Raw genomic sequence first — 14912 nt, 5'->3', positions numbered from 1 at the left:
ATAATCATCTACTTATTAAGACGTTTGTAAGCAAGAAATTATCATAAGAATAAAATAATCTGGTAAATTAATCACAAGGTAAATTAACTGTAATACATATTTTTATTGAATACAATCAGGTCCAAAATGTATTTAAAAAAGGAAAAACATTAATAAAAGATGTGATTGATTTTGATCTGCTGCCAGTCTTTTTACAAGCACTTAGTGTTTTCTCAACTGGTCCACGACTACACCATAATATGTATGGGATTTTTATATTGGTATTAAAATAAGAAACTAAACTCCTATAAAATCATCTCAGCAGTAATAAAATCAAGATTTGGTGATTTCTGTAAAAGCTTGGTGTGAATGGACGTCTCTGTTCACCTGTGTACAGCAGCACATGGGAGGACAACAAATAATGACAAGAAACAAAAAAGTGACAAACTTCATTTGGATTTGACTTTTCCTCCATCACCCTTATAGCTGACATGCCATCATTATACACACACAATGAATGTAACACTGATTTGAGGTGATCCATGAAAAAAAAACACTTTCTATTAGTCAGTTCTATAAATGTTAGTTTTAAGACTAATGAGGCATAAAAACAATTCAAATGTTTACACGTGAGATTCGTAACACCACTTCCACAAATACAAAGTGCCCTAGTGTAACATTTGATCAGTTATCAGCAAAAACAACTTCCTCCTTTCTGCTAAATCTTGATATTCAAATCCTTGTTTAGTCAATTATTCCCTGGTTCTCCTACAGCTGATGTTCTACTGTATACACAACACATCATCTACAGGAATCTTTGATATTCCCAGACCTGAGGTGAGATACTGAACAGGAAAGAGTGAGATGAGACTTTAAACTGTTGCTCAGAGACGAGTCCATAACATCTTCTCTTCATCTTCTTCCTCTTGATCTCTTCATCTTTTTCCTTCTCCTCCTGATCCCCTGGTGTTGGACAGAAATCCCTCTGTAACCTATAACATAAAGCTGTTCAAACACTATGTGCTCTGTATTTATCTCTATGTGAGGCTCATGACTGGTAGGAGACGAGCTGCTTGGAGAGACTGAGTCCTCACAGGGGACGAGCTGCTTGGAGGAGACTGAGTCCTCACAGGGGACGAGCTGCTTGGAAGAGACCGAGTCCTCACAGAGGACAAGCTGCTTGGAGGAGACTGAGTCCTCACAGGGGACAAGCTGCTTGGAAGACTGAGTCCTCACAGGGGACAAGCTGCTTGGAGGAGACCGAGTCCACACAGGGACGAGCTGCTTGGAAGAGACCGAGTCCTCACAGGGGACAAGCTGCTTGGAGGGGACCGAGTCCTCACAGGGGACGAGCTGCTTGGAGGAGACTGATGCTGTGTCCTGTCTCCGTCTTCCTGTGTCTGAAGAGACAAACACACAGTGAGGCAGCGTCTCGTAAAGAATCTATAATAAATATTACCTTCACCACCAGCTTGTGTGTTTAAACCTGAATAAATCCACTATTAAACCATTAAAAACATTTTAACAAGTTATCACAATTTATATTTGAGTAAATATTTGAACACTTTTCCTAACACTGTTTATCAGTTCATTTCTGCTGAACTGAAGCCATTTTCTTTCCTCTCAGTTTAACAGCAGTTACTGAAGCACACAGAGGAACAACTCAGTCATACACTACACAGATTTTAGTGAACTATAAGTAAACTTATGTACTAATGTAACTTATGTAATCTTATTAACTTAAATATAGTTTTATTCACCTTTTAGTAAAAAAGTAGACGTTTCTAATAAACTAACAAACACAAAAGCAGCGCTAGCAAACCCGGCTAGCATGAGGCTAATGATGATGTCTCCTACACCATTAGCGAAAGGTCCATTTCTGCTCACTGCAACATTTATGGAAATATTATCACTCTTTATTATCATTCTTTATTTATTTTATGGGTGATTTGTTTTCAATAATAATAATTATAATAATAATAAATGATAAACTCTATGTTTTAAAGAGAAACTCACCGTTCAGGTCGTACAGTTCGCTTCATCCCGGCAGAGGGTCTTCATCCTCCACCTGGAACACGGCGTCTCGAGCTACAGGAGAAAAATCCAAGCGATGCTGAGGAAAGAAAAGTCTAAACAAATAATATAAAATATTTCATATAATACAAATCAAAATAATCTTTCAGAGTTGAATCCCAGTGGAAACGCGACTGATCTGAAGCTGCTGCTTTTCAGCTGATACACACTGTGTGGTTCCAGCCAGATGTGGTTCATAAATTCACATAATTCACATGCACTTAAATGCACCATACAGCCAATTAACATGCAAACTGTGAAACACTTCATATAAACAGAATGTAGAATCACTGAAAGCATTTTAAATGGGATTTAAATACCGCTACAGAGGAAGCAGGAGCTTTTCTGTAGCTATTATTGCTTTTATGTTCATGGCACAGGACCAAATATCAGTTTATTTTATCTTTCCATAATGAGCTGGAATAAATCATAAATGCTGTGGTGCCAATGGAAGATTAAGGAGAAAATCTCCAGGGACCATGATGATTTCTTGGCCCATGATGATGACTGGATAATAAGCTGATTTAGATTCCTACAGCTGTGCTCCTGGATCTATGTGCTGAATTGGGTCCAGTACTACAGAGGGAAACACACCAGAACCATGCCATCCCCGTCCAAATACAGGTCCTCACCACTCTGGGGTTAATGACAACAGGTTGTTTCTAGTGGGAAATGGCAGACAGGGAAATACTTTATATAAATATTATATATAATTAACTTTTTCACAAAGATCTTCTTTAGATATAATATAATTCTATTAAATCTCATGCTATAGGTCTGGTATCTGCCCCTGAGTGTCATAATGCCTGTCATTTTGGATGTTATTATTAAGGTGGGTAGTTGATACATCAGGTTTCCCTTCACTGTGGCACACTGACCTGCTTCAGCACATGATTCCTTTATCCTGACACATAGCAGTGTAGGGAACAGACTACAGGCAGCTGCAGGACGTGATGACTGGCTTCTTGGTGACTTTGAAGACTTCTATACCACCTGGAAAATGTGTACAAGATTATCAGGGTGTGTGGTGTTTTGCACAATGTGGCACTGAGGACCAGTTTCCCTCTCAGCATTAACAGCATTGAGCCACAGCCCCTGCCCCACAAGAGCGATATCAACAAGATTCAAGAATCCATGAGGAGGTCATACGGCGTTTGAAAGGAAGACAAAAATCATGGTTTAACTTCATCTTTTAATAATTGTGCAATTTACTTTTGTCACATTTTTCAAAGTTTATCATGTGGATTTTAATTATTTAGTTTAAAAGCATCCTCCAGTTGAGACACACTGATTTAGAATCAGGATTTAAATGATGTCAAACACTTCAATAAACAAGTGATTTCATATTTTAGATTTTTATTGATTTTATTAATTATTATTGGACATGGAGAGGTTTAGCTTTCAGTTCCTGTCCTTGATGTCCAGACTCACTTGCCTTTTTTCTCTTTACTTTTTTACTGGAATGGGTGATAGTTGTCTGATCCAGTGCGGCAGGGGAACAGATATAGAACTGTGAGACTGCAGTGCAGACCACACCCATTGTGAAACCTCAAACCACCACCGTGAAGATTCGATGAGAATACCATTGAGTCTGTTCTGATTGTGTGAAATTTGTGACAAAGGATAGGACGACAATTCCAATCACGATGTTTCGCTGGTTCAGTTGTCCATAGAACATAGCCACAGAAGGTGATGGTGTAGTACGTTACAAAGGTGCTTTGCATGACAAATTCCGTGAAGAGAAAACTGTGAGTTCTCGGAGCAACCAGCGAGCGGGCAGGAACTCCAAACGATTGGGCAAGGGTAATAGCCCTCGCACATGATAGATACGGGTGATCAGCTGAAGTCCTGCAGGAAGATCATAGACAGAGTTCTGGATGGAATCTAGCCACATTCCATCTGGGAGAACATGTCAGCGTGGTGCAGAATGTCCATCACCGGTCTGAACGGGTCCGCATCAGTTTCCCAAACGAATTCGTCCTTTTCTGGAGGAAACCTGAACCATTTGTAAATGATGGCACCGTTCACCTAAAGGACAGGTGGGCTGCTCCAGGCACCACAGGCAGTGCTTTTGAAGAACAAGAAAAAACAAGCATCGCAGGGAGCTCTAAAGGTGACAAAGTTGAGCGATACCCCTCAGCACATGCTTGATGTACACACGTGCCTTGATGCAGACGCATACCTTGCAGAAGCCACCATTGTTCACCAGCTGCCATGTTCCTGCACACAGCATAAAATACACACAACAACAACATGATTTATATACGATATAATCAAAGAATCAGAATTAAAGCGTAGAAAGAGTTTAGTGCTTTTAGTTATAAGGAAACGTTTGTTACAGTCATTTTTTCTCATTGACTAGGGCCATAATCCCTCCATCCAAATCCACATAGATGTTTTGATCCATATCTGTGGAGATGTTTTCTGTAGAAGACTCTTCACCTGTAATTTTATACACTGGGAGCTGTACGTATTGTCTAAACAATGACAAGGAATTCCACAACAGATAAAACATGCCACGGCTGCAAGGATTATTAAAATTGTAGTCCCAGTCTGACCCTATTCTACTCTATTTATTAGTATATTATGTTAATTATACTTGGAGTAAACAGGTTACATGAGTTTGATTAAAATATGGGATAAATAGGTTAAATTAAGCTACTTCATTGTATCTAATAGATTCTATACTAATTATTAGGTCAATTTGTTGGATTAATATAAAAAGTTAAACTATAAAAGCTAATCTTAGCTAGCCGGCTAGTTACCCATGCAAATGTCACTAAATAATGACTTTGTACTTTTCGAGTCTTCTACTAAATAATCTACAATATTCTGCCATAATTATTTAGACGACTTACCAGGTACCTGTATAAAGAAATGTTCAATAGAAGAGAATTTGTAATGTTTTTTTAGTTGCTGCTAATCGCTGCTGCTCGTTGCTGCTGTTGGTTTGTTTGGTGGTTGTCAATTTTAGTGTCTCTTTACTTACAATTGGTAAATTCACAAATGAGAAACAAAAGCACGCTTTGAATTATATAGACGTGTCACACTGTGACATCACACCTAGATGCCCCGCCCTCTGCCGGTGACATCATCATGTCACTCACTTTATTTCTCTCTCTCTCTCTTTCTCTCTATCTCTCTCTCTCTCACACACACACATACACATACACACACACACACACACACACTCTGCGCATGTACAGATTACAGAGGGAAGATTACACACAATCCGGAAGTTGACCCGGTGACTATATGAATGTTGTAGAATCATAAATGACCAGATGAAGCTGACTGAGGTGAACCCTGAAACTAACCCAGGAACAGAGTAGGAACATTCTGACCACCTGCTGGTTTCTTTTGAGAGACTGCTGAAAGGAAATTTCTTGAACTATCTATGGATTCAGTCTCGGTCGACCTCATTGTTTTGAATAGAAGTGACGAACTGAACTCTTGAACCGAGTCACTTGAACTGAATCTAAGGAGTCGAAATCATCGAATCGAATCTTTTAAACTGAATTGACCAAACTGAATGGACTGAATTATTAAAATGAATCTATTAAATAGTTATTTCTGATGTTTTCTACTAACTGCAGTTGTCAAAGTTATACTTGAACTATGATGTTATGAGGCTGCATTGGAACTAAACTTTATAGTATTGTGTGATCAGATGAACCCATGAAGAACTCATGTATTGTAAACTGATTTAATCTCTGTGTTATTGTGATTTAATATTTAAACTGATGCTGTGAATACTGTTCAATAACTGTTTATTTTATTACTTTAACTTCTGTTCATGTAAAATTGGGTTTAAACAGAACCTTTATTTTATTACTTTAACTTCTGTTCATGTAAAATTGGGTTTAAACAGAACCTTTATTTTATTACTTTAACTTCTGTTCATGTAAAATTGGGTTTAAACAGAACCTTTATTTTATTACTTTAACTTCTGTTCATGTAAAATTGGGTTTAAACAGAACCTTTATTTTATTACTTTAACTTCTGTTCATGTAAAATTGGGTTTAAACAGAACCTTTATTTTATTACTTTAACTTCTGTTCATGTAAAATTGGGTTTAAACAGAACCTTTATTTTATTACTTTAACTTCTGTTCATGTAAAATTGGGTTTAAACAGAACCTTTATTTTATTACTTTAACTTCTGTTCATGTAAAATTGGGTTTAAACAGAACCTTTATTTTATTACTTTAACTTCTGTTCATGTAAAATTGGGTTTAAACAGAACCTTTATTTTATTACTTTAACTTCTGTTCATGTAAAATTGGGTTTAAACAGAACCTTTATTTTATTACTTTAACTTCTGTTCATGTAAAATTGGGTTTAAACAGAACCTTTATTTTATTACTTTAACTTCTGTTCATGTAAAATTGGGTTTAAACAGAACCTTTATTTTATTACTTTAACTTCTGTTCATGTAAAATTGGGTTTAAACAGAACCTTTATTTTATTACTTTAACTTCTGTTCATGTAAAATTGGGTTTAAACAGAACCTTTATTTTATTACTTTAACTTCTGTTCATGTAAAATTGGGTTTAAACAGAACCTTTATTTTATTACTTTAACTTCTGTTCATGTAAAATTGGGTTTAAACAGAACCTTTATTTTATTACTTTAACTTCTGTTCATGTAAAATTGGGTTTAAACAGAACCTTTATTTTATTACTTTAACTTCTGTTCATGTAAAATTGGGTTTAAACAGAACCTTTATTTTATTATCATTTACTTTTGTCCCCACATGAACATATACATTTTATATTTAGTCATTGTGTACAATAATAATTTAATAATAAAACAAAACACACACTATATTTAAGATATTTATTTATTTTAAAGGAATAAAAAATATTCAGTTACAATAATCACTGATATTTTTGTACTTTATTATATGTAGGACATGTCCAGCTTGATCTCCTCTTTTCTTTCTCTGGTTTTCTTTCTCTAGTGCTGAAGTCATATTGCTGAACAGCTGTACAGCTTCCTCCAGTCACTCTCGGGTTTCCATCCTCATTTCTCTTCCCTCACCTAAGAATCTTTGTTTCCTCAGAGATTTTCTGCGACTCTTTGGGCTTGTAGAGGTTCAGCTTTCTGTTTCTGCTGTTTCTCATAGTCAGAACCCAAAGTGCCCTCAGCTGAGCTTCATGTTTCTCCAATTGCTCTTGGTTTCTCAGAATGATCTTTTGATGATATATTTTATGGAGAGCAAAATATTTTAGGTTATTTAAAGTTAATTTTATTTATTCTGGAATAATTTTCCTGTCTGTTTTATTAATATTTATGTTCAAAAACATTGTTTTAGTGTGTTCAATAAATGTTTATCCTGTTCGCCCACGACCTAAAGTGTGCTTTGAGTTTTGGCCCCTGTGCAATTAAGTTTGACACCCTGATATAGATAAATATCATTAATTATTAATAATAACATAATTAAAGGTAAACTGAGCACATTTTTATCTCAAAAGTGTGTATCAAACTGGTAGATCTTCACATTAGTCGGTACCCAAGAAGTAGCTCTCTGTCAAAAGGTTGGTGACCCTGATTTATAATCTTGTTACTTTTGTCCCCACATGAACATATACATTTTATATTTAGTCATTGTGATTTCACCCTTTTACATCGTATCTCTGTTGGTTTCTTTTATTCAGCTCCATCTCACAGAAGTTCTGGGACAGCTCTTAGGAGCGTTCTCCTCCGACAGTATCATCAATTTCAGCTCTTCTCCCTCACCACTGAGATTGCTCCATTTATTAAACATCTCTCTACTCCAGCTGTTCCAGAGAACCCTGTCTGCCTCCTCACATCGTGAAGAATACTTTTACACGTGATATGGGCACACAGACCTCGTCTGACCTTCCTGCTGTTTATCATCAGGTGACACAGACCGACAATAAAGACTATGACGACTCCTGTATTCCTGCATCAACTCTACCATCTCCTCCTTATCCTTCATGTTGGTCCCCTACTGATTATTCTCCTACTTCCCCGTTCTCTCACCTGATCATTATTATTATCCTCCCATATCTTCCCCTGAGTCTGATCCTGATTGCTCACCCATGTCTTCTGCAGCAGCAATGGCCCACAAACTCTTCTTTCCCAATAAACATGCTTAAGTCTGCCTTGTTTTGTTTCTCCTACACACTCATAACATTAGTCAGACCCTATTCTACTCTATTTATTACTAACTGATTATTATTATTTAATTATACTTGAGTAAATAGGTTACATGAGTTTGATTAAATATACTATACTTATCACCAGTGTTGTGCTGGTTACTAAAAAATAGTAACTAGTTACAGTTACTCGTTACTTTATTCAAAAAGTAACTCAATTATTTTGTTGATTATTTACACCAAAAAGTAATGTGTTACTGTTAAAAGTAACTTTTTACTTTTTTAAAGAACCTTCTTTAATGTTCCCATTAATGCCCTTTTATGTGTTATGGTCTACAAACACAAAACTGACTTAAACACAAAGTCATTTTTAAACATTATTTTATTAAAGTCAGAGCAGCACAAACTGAATATATCACAAGCATTTCTGAAATAAATAATAAAACAAGCTGAAAACCAGGAAACACCCGGGATCTAAAAGCTGGTCCACTCTCTCCATCATCACACCTCTTCTCTGTACATACCTCACCTCTCACCACGTCACTCTAAACTCTGGACTTGCACAGCAAAGTGCACTTTATATTATTTATTTTATACCACACCATTCTGCACACGGACACTTTATGGACACTCTATACCGCACACGGACACTTACGGACCCGTACACCGCACCATACTGCACACGGACACTTTATGGACAACCCATCACTGAAATTGTCTATTGTTTACACTTTGGTACACACTGTTTACTGTTTCACCGTCTACTGCCATAAGGATTTTTCTGTATATACATTTTCTCTCTTTGTTTACATACCTATTTTATATATCCTTATACCTTATATTCTATTTTATATAGTTTTTATACTTTATTTATCTGTTTTTTTCTTCCCCCCCCACCCTATTCCCCTCTTGCCGGACCGTCGTATAAAGCATTTTACTGCATGTCGTACCCTGTATGTATGTGTATGTGATGAATAAAATTTGATTTGATTTGATTAAATAATATATTCACAATCAAAAACTAAAGTGGCTTCTGCATCATAAAAGCTGTTGTGTTGAGTTCTTAAAAATGTTCCTTTCACAGCTGAAGTATGAAAACTATCAACAATGTAGAACAGAACACCGGGTTAGCTTCTAGCTTCTAGCTCCTCAGGCATGGAGTTTCTGGAGGTGTTGCTATCGCAGTAGATACGAGCTTCGAACCAGAAAGACACAGCTTACATTAGACTAAAAAGTTTTTGTCTTTATACTCAACTAAAGTGAAATAAATGCATTTTTCCACTTTGAGAAACTCGTCTTGCTCTCGCCTCGACTCGCCATTACTGCCGCACAGACCTGAATAAACGGAGACACGCCCACAGTGCGTCTTCTTCCTGTTTACAGTGGTTCATCCTCCAATCCTACAATGTGTCTCTGCTGTAAACAGGTCAGACTGTAGTCTACACTTCAGCCCAAATGAATTCATTTAAAAAAGTAACAGGTAACGCACCATACGGTAACGGTAATGGAGTTACTTTATTTTTAACACGCACCAGGACGCCGCTGTTACGTGTCTGTGCTGTTTTCTTCTAATCCCCCCTCCTTGTGTTGGCTCTGTCTTCAGCTCTCTACTATATGTAGGTGGAGTCACCTGGTAATTGTAATGGAGGAATGGGGAAAAAAGGACCAATGAAGAGCAAGAGCCTGACCAGAGGAGGCGGAGCCTACAGTTCAAAAGCAGCCACTTGAAGTGACCACTGTTTGCTGGAGTAAGTTAACAATAGATTAAATGAAAAGGTGTATAAGCTATCATGATAAATTATATATCATTCTAAAGGTCTAAGCCTTAAGCATCGATTTTAGATCACTGTTTTTAAATGGAACACTTATAACGAATGTATTTCCAAAATTTGTGTAAACAGCACACACAAACAACATGCATAAAAAAACAGTACTTACACTATAATTGTAATAACGAGTCACAAACGCATCCAAACACACAATTGCTGCAAATTCCTGTTTATTTGGAAAGATAAGGTTCCACTGAACAACATACCGTAGAGCATTTTTTGTCTTTTGTTTGTTTTTTTTTGTATCAGTTTTAGAGTAACTTTCTCATAAAGAACGACATCTTGGTGGTAAAAAATAAATATTTCTGGTAGAATATAGTGTTAAAAAACAAATGAGAGTAACCACTAAAAAAAGACAAAGACAGGTAGAATCTTATCAGTGATACAACTGAACTCTGCAGGTGTTTGTGGAGACGTTTTGCTTTGCACCACCCTTTATTTCCAATCTTTTATTTTCAGCCAGTAGCAGTGTGGAAACAACATGTTCCATAGAAAATGTAGCCAAAGAGTGCAGGATTTTAACGACACATGGGAGGTTTTTATTCCCTGTGTGGGCGAGTTCTTAGTTTTATTCATCTTTAGAAGCTCTTAGTGGTGAAAGAGCGCGTGATGTGCACTGTGACGCACCTGGCAGGAAGTGGAATGAAGCTCTTTCCAGCTTGTGATAACTGAGCTTTGTTTACAAGAAATAAAAAAGAAAAGAAAAAGCGACAGCGACCTGGTGATCTGCATGTGGATGGAAAATCTGAGTCTATTTTACATCTGTGAGGGAGAAAAGGACCAGAAATATTGTCAGATAAATGTTTGTAGAAATCTACATTTTAATGATATCTTCATAAAATGTTAAATATACATACATGACAAAAATGAATTGTATTGATTTGTATGAATCATCTTGTACGAATTGTATGAATGAAGAATATTAATACATTTTTATTCACTCTATGGTGCTCGGTGGTCAGAGATAAAAACACACAGCACACATTATGACGCGTCCACTGCAAAAAATATCCGTCAAAATAAAGAAATAAAAGCATGATTTAAGAAGAAACTCTACAGACTAGAAACAAGTCAAATGATTTGCCAGTGCAGTAAAATAATTACACTTGGTAAGATTTCTTGAAATAAGAAGTGATTAAAGCGATGCTGCAGCACTCGTGTGTCTGTTTTCTGAAGCAGCTTCTGCACCTGACGCACAGCACGAGGACTCGACTTCTTTGATGGACCCTTGTGAGGTCTGTTTCAGGATGTTACTGATCTTCTTATCGCCTCGGCATCATGGTGGAGTCTCCTGTCATCGGAGAGTCTTTACCATGAGGTGCCGTGTAGAACATCCAGTGGTCAGTATGAGAGAATTGAATAACAGAATAACATTGGATTTTTTTTTTTTCCATTTGATGAATTTTAAGTTCATTCATTTTTTCATTCATGTATTTTTGCTCTTGTTGTGAAGTGAAGTTTGTGTCATTGCTGCTACACTGTTCATCTGAACGATCACGACTCAAATCTCACAATAAACTTTAGGGTTTTATCACATTTTCTACTTTCATTCATCTGATTGTCTCCCCAGTGTCCAACTGCTCCATGGCTTTGTGTATCAGTCACCTCACAACTATAGCAAAGAGTTTTTATTATTGAGCGAGTAAATTCCAAGTGATTCAGTGCTTATGCTCAGAGACTGACCTGATTTTTTTCAACTACTGCTGAATGTTTGTTTACATTCACAATATTCATTATTATATCACATTATATTCCACATGGATCGTGCAGTACAGTGTACAAGTTGTTAATAACATTCTTGTGTATGTTTCTATTTTCTTTATAGTGATTAATCTGTAGGATAAATCATATAAATGTGGAAATCTTCATATAATAATCATAAAAATTTATAATTTTAGAATATAAAAGCATGTTTAAATGTAGACCTTTAGGTACTAAAGCACCCTATTGCAATAAAGTATTATTAAAAATTATAATATATCATTATTATTATTATTATTATTATTATTATTATTATTATTATTATTATTATAATGACAAACTGTGTTTATAAAATGAACATGAAATAAGGCTGTAATACTGCACTGTATTTAACTCTCCGAACCAGATTTATTTTAGTTTTAAACATATTGAAAGTCATTTTTATTTATTTTTTGTTGTATTTTGATGTTTTTCAATTTCACTTCAGTAAATTATGACTTTAGGTTTTTAATTTATTACCCAGTAAAAGCCTTGATATTTATAAATGTGTATTTAAAACACAGATATTTAAAAAAGAATAATACATCAAAAGATCTAATATCTACCAAACTACAAAAATCACTCAGTGTTGATTTGAGGTTTTTGGACATTTATTCCAGCTCATAAATCCTATAAAACATGCAGCATTAAACATGAACTTCCAGCAGATGAACATCTCATAATACTGTCTGGAAGTGAGAAATGTACAGGTTGTTTTTACTCCATACACATGAACTTACTTTGATCAGAAACACAATCATATTACAAATCAATTCATCAATAAAGTCAATAAAAGAATCCCAAACTGCTGTGTGTCTTGTCCTCGCTATTAATGACGTCATTAGAGCTCCACTACTTCTAATTACCTGCTGTGACAGTGAGCTCTAATACACATCACACTGCCACCTACTGGTCATTTATGATTCTGCAACATTCATAGAGTCAACTTCCGGTTCTCAACTCGGATTCACTCGCTTTATACACAGTTTACAGCCGTTTTTATCTTATTTATGACTGTAATATCGCTCTTCTCTCAGGAACAACAGAAAAGCTGTAAAGACATGACATTTTATCCGCTCTTTACCTCTTTAATGTGCACATGCGCATAGTGTCAGGTTAAGAGAGACCGGGTTACGTCACAGACGGAGGGCGGGGCATCTCTCTGTGACGTCACAGTAAGGCAACCTCTATAATTGGGAACGCTCTCTGTTTCTCTCATTTCCGAGGTTTTTGGGTGTTAGTAAAGAGGCATAAACATGGAGCTCTTCAGAAGGTTGAGAGAGTTTTTTCAAAGCAGAAGAAAGAAGAAAACTAAGCAGATTGCTGAAAAGAAGGAGAAGCTGGAACACATGGAGAAAGTAGTAAAAGACTTGGATGCATTTTCTCTTCTAATGATAGAGAAGATAACAGAAGAGAAAGAAGAGAAAGCCATTCTGCTACAGACGGTGCAAAAGCTGGAGGCTACTTTGGCTTCTGAGCGAAAGCAGCAGGAACAGGATATAACTGAGAGAAGCCAGAGCTGGGCGAGAGAACAAAAACAACTGGAGGAACGTGTTGCTCAGCTCGAGTTTATTTTGGAACAGACCACCATGGAGCTTCAGTCTTCTCTGAAAATCAATAAGGAACTGGAAAAAACTGTAGAAGGTGAGAGAGAGAGCTGGACGAGAGAACAAAAGAAAGTGGAGGAACATGTTATTAAGCTTGAGCTCACTTTGGATCAGACCACCATGGAGCTCCAGTCTTCCCTGAAAATGCATGAGGAACTGGAGAAAACCATAGAATGTGAGAGAGAGAGCTGGACGAGAAAGAAAAAGAAAGTGGAGGAACATGTTGCTCAGCTTGAGGTCAATTTGGAACAGACCACCATGGAGCTCCAGGATACTCAGAATCACTGTGAGAAAGTAAAAAATAGTGCAGAGCAGGAGAGAGATCATTTGATTAGAGACAAAGAGCGACTGGAGGAACGTGTTGAACAGTTTGAGCCCACGTTGGATTTTGAGGAAAAACAAGAGGACGAAAGAGAGAAAACTAAACTTGACATAGAGGAGAGGAACAACTTACAGCTTCAGACCAACAGGGGGCTCCAGGATACCCAGAATCTCTGTGAGGAAGAAAAGAAGACTTCAGAGAATAAAACAGATCATTATATGAGAGTCCGAGAGCGATGGGAGGAAATTGTTGCTCAGCTGAGACAAGAAAACATTCAAAAGAAAAGGAGAAATAGAAAAAAAAGAAGAAGACAATAGAAACAGAGAGTCTGAACACTTTTACTACAGCGAGACACAATAAACACTATTAAATAAATAAAGATTTTGAATTTCAATCATGTCTAATGTCTTTTCATCACAGAGAGCATTCAATGATGGTATTTTTTTCTTGAAATCCACTTTAGTAAAGTCAGTGATGTTTGATGTCCTTAAAGAAAAGGAATTTGACAGAAACTGAAGTTGAGGTATTTTCTTGCAGCTTTAGTGCTTTGTTCATTTTGAGCTCTGAAAGCAATATAGCTGACAGTTAATGTGGGGCAGAACCTGATTCACTTAAACATCTGTACTTTATAATTAATCACATGGATTGGCACAAGAAAGTGGATGATCTTTCAGCAGTTATTCTGACAGGGTTAACACTGGATTCACCTCACAACACCTGAACACTACTGCTGGATGGAGCAGCGGGTGCGTGCAGCGGCGGTTGGTGAATGGAGGGTGGAGCCGGGGGGAAACGAGCGGTGAGAAGCAGATCTGTGGCTGATGGGACTAATCAGTGTGCTCTGTTTTAGTGACTGGTGACGAGGAGAAAAAGGAGAAAGACACGAGCAGATCTGAGCACGTGTGTGTGTGTGTGTGTGTGTGTGTGTGTGTGTGTGTGTGTGTGTATATGTGTGTTTGTGTGTGTGTGATGTAAAGTGTTTGAGTAAATGTACTTTGTTACTGTACTTGAGTAACTATAAGTGACTTCCTGTCTGATGAACTGTTCTGTATTGGTCCTGTTTACTTCAATAGTAAGGAATGTAGACCTGAGATTCTGATTATTGGTCTTTTATTACCCATAAGGCAGTGGTTTTTAACCTTTTTTGAGGCGTGACTCATTGTTTCCATGAAGAAAACACAGTGCATGTAGGGGTACGGTCTCAGGAGCCCTGCAGTAAGTGTGCTGTGTGCATGTGA

This window comes from Silurus meridionalis, chromosome 4 (genome assembly GCF_014805685.1).
Source record: "Silurus meridionalis isolate SWU-2019-XX chromosome 4, ASM1480568v1, whole genome shotgun sequence".
Classification (NCBI taxonomy): Eukaryota; Metazoa; Chordata; class Actinopteri; order Siluriformes; family Siluridae; genus Silurus; species Silurus meridionalis.
This window is presented reverse-complemented; position numbering follows the sequence as displayed.